The sequence below is a fragment of the Pygoscelis adeliae genome, unplaced genomic scaffold (genome assembly GCF_000699105.1).
Source record: "Pygoscelis adeliae isolate BGI_AS28 unplaced genomic scaffold, ASM69910v1 Scaffold232, whole genome shotgun sequence".
NCBI classification, from domain to species: Eukaryota; Metazoa; Chordata; class Aves; order Sphenisciformes; family Spheniscidae; genus Pygoscelis; species Pygoscelis adeliae.
This window is the reverse complement of record NW_008824473.1, coordinates 635,614-638,614: the sequence shown is the minus strand read 5'-3', so window position 1 is coordinate 638,614 and position 3,001 is coordinate 635,614.

Below are 3,001 nucleotides of genomic sequence, written 5' to 3'. Positions count from 1 at the left end.
AAGAGAATGTATTTCAGCAGCCTTATGTTTTTGCTCTACCACCACATAAATAGTAGCTTCGATCTCAGGCTATTATAAAGAAATAAATAGCTGCTTCTAATCCATTGCTTTGTTTGGAGTTCAAGACCTCTTTACTCTGATCCTGGTTTCAGTATGACTAATTGAGTAGAAGGAGCTTCCTAATCTTTCCTAGCTGACAATGCACCTGAGTACTTTCAGATATACCTCTGAGAGTTCTATTCTTTGCAGCTCTCCTTGAAATATAAAGCACTTGTGTGCCAGTATTTTCCATGCTTACATCTTGTCAACAAACTTTAGACCCATCTCTGCTTCTGTTGCCACCAGTAACAGAAACTGCATTGGTTTTATTGTGAGGAGAATTGGGTTTTCTCACTGGAGTCACATAATCAACTTTTTTGTCCTCCCTATTTGATTTTAAAAAAAATGTTTTAATACCTGCAGTTCTCTGCCTGTTCCAAAGTGGCTTCAGTTCCTGCCAGTCTGATGCTGGTGCCTAATCATATAGATACACTTAGCCTTCCACTTCAGCTTTGTCTAGTAAGTGCATTCTTGCAGCATCTACCATACTCGTTCCTACAGGACCAAGCTCTGCAGAGATGTTAGTTACAGCTTTCTTTTAAGAGATGGTGGCATTACAGCTGGCCAATAAAATACAAAGACAGCCCAAGACTCTCTCAGGTAAGTATCCTAAGCATCAGACCGCAATCATGCCTCCTTGTTCCAGTGACTCCTAAATCACTTGCTGTCCACCAGTAAAGCTTTAAAAGGAGATACGGAAGATGGTTTTTCCTCCTACTCCAAAACTGCCTTCATTGCTGGTAGGTATTACACATCCTGGTGAAATGGCATGTTTTATTCTGAATGAAATGGGTTAGCAATCTAGCCTTTAGACCTTAATAGAAAAAGTGGGATCAGTCACACTTTTTACAGGTAGGTATATAGGATTGGTATTTGCTTTTTTGAAAAAAGGGCCTGATACTTCTAGTATCCACAGTCCAAAGCCGTTCTTCTAACTCAGTGGAGAGGCATTCCTTTTCTTCAGCTCTTGCTTCTCAAACTCCATTGAAGAGTATAATTTCAGGTTGTGGCCCTGCTTGCAACTAGGCAATGGGAAATGCGAGTTTATCACTAAACTATAGGTGCATCATAATCAGAATAGCCCCTCTGGTGCATTCTAGGTGCTTAACTTAGGGCTCTGGCTACTACACCCACATGGAGTTCCTAACCTGGGGAAGCCAGGCTTTTCTGCACTCTACCTTGTGCTGACAGTGTGCAACTCCCCAAGAAAATATCCTGCAACCACATTTCCATTTCCTTTGCCAGAAGTATATTGCTCAATGCAACTGTCATGCTCTTCATAAAGTTATGCTAGAGTTTAAGCTGGAGAAGCGCTGCCTAGAGTGATCCTGCTTGTCACTACTTCATGATAGAGTTAGGTAAATAAAGTTTATGATATGCTTTCATTAGACCAGATTCCCTTTGGTAAAAGGAGTAATCCTTGCAATGCTTTGTTAATATTTGCTTCTGGAATGACAAGCTGGATTAGATCCTGTTCTTCATGTTGATCAAAGTGTAGCTAGCAGTGATTTTTACTGTACTAAAACTTCAGGGAGGCTAAGCATGCTCATGCTAAAGGTTCCCATCTAATCACCTCAGTCTAGTTCTTTCAGTTTGTGTAGGTCACTCATTTGAACAAGCAGAATTGCTTTCACTGATGCCATTGCTATCAAAGTCCTTTGGTAGCCAATGGTCTATCACCCATTACAAATGTATGTTGTGGTTTAACCTCAGTTGGCAACTGAGCACCACACAGCTGCTCACTCCCTCCCCTCCCCCCCGAAGTGAGAAAACTCATGGGTTGAGATAAGAATAGTTTAATAATAATTGAAATAAAATAATAATAATACACAAAGCAAGTGATGCACAATGCAATTGCTCCCAGCCTGCTGACCGATGCCCAGCCAGTCCCCGACCAGCAGACCCCCACCAGCTTTCCCCCAGTTTATGTACTGAGCATGATGTCACATGGTATGGAATGTCCCTGTGGCCAGTTTGGGTCAGCTGTCCTGGCTGTGCCCCCTCCCAGCTTCTTGTGCCCCTCCAGCCTTCTCAGTCGGTAGAGCATGGGCAGCTGAAAAGCCCTTGACTAGTGTAAGCACTGCTTAGCAACAACTAAAACATCGGTGTGTTATCAACATTGTTCTCATCCTAAATCCAAAAGACAGCACTGTACCAGCTACTAGGAAGGAAATTAACTCTATCCCTGCCGAAACCAGGACAATGTATGAACTGGGTCAAGTATATTCCAAAGCCATACTGAAGCGTGCAAAAGAGTTCATGTGAAGCTACCCATCAATCTTTCTGTTTTTTTCCCCAAAAGCCCTACATATTTCACATAGTGAAATCCTGCTGTGCTACTAATGGGTGTTTTACTTACAATAGACAAAGCCAACTGGACCATGCGGTAGGCAAATTCTGTTCAGAACGAAATGAGCAAAAGGCAAAGGCCACCCAAATGGATTTTAGGACCCGTAGAAAGATGCCTTGAGATGGCTAAAATGTACCTCACTTAGGACTGACAGCAAAAAGCTGAAGAAACAGCAGGCAAGTCACTGAAAACTGTAGCTGTCTTAGACTTTGTTGTGGCCGATACAAGAGCCCTGCAGAACTGGGCTGCTCTGTGACACCTCAAAACCTAATTCTCCTTTCTATGCCAGTATCTGACATAGAAGAAACCCCAAAACATGAGCACCATATACCTATTAACATTTGGAAAACTCCCAAGTTTGGATTGGTGAAGTACACATGCATGAATGCACAGTAAAATATGCGTGCAGTTCAAAGAACTTCAGTTATGGCTCAGCAATTTCATATATATACACACACACACAAATCTGAAAAAATTCAAAGCAGTTTTCCTTCTAAAACTTCAAGCAGCCATAACTTTGAACATCAAACTATACAGCTCCTTCCATATTTC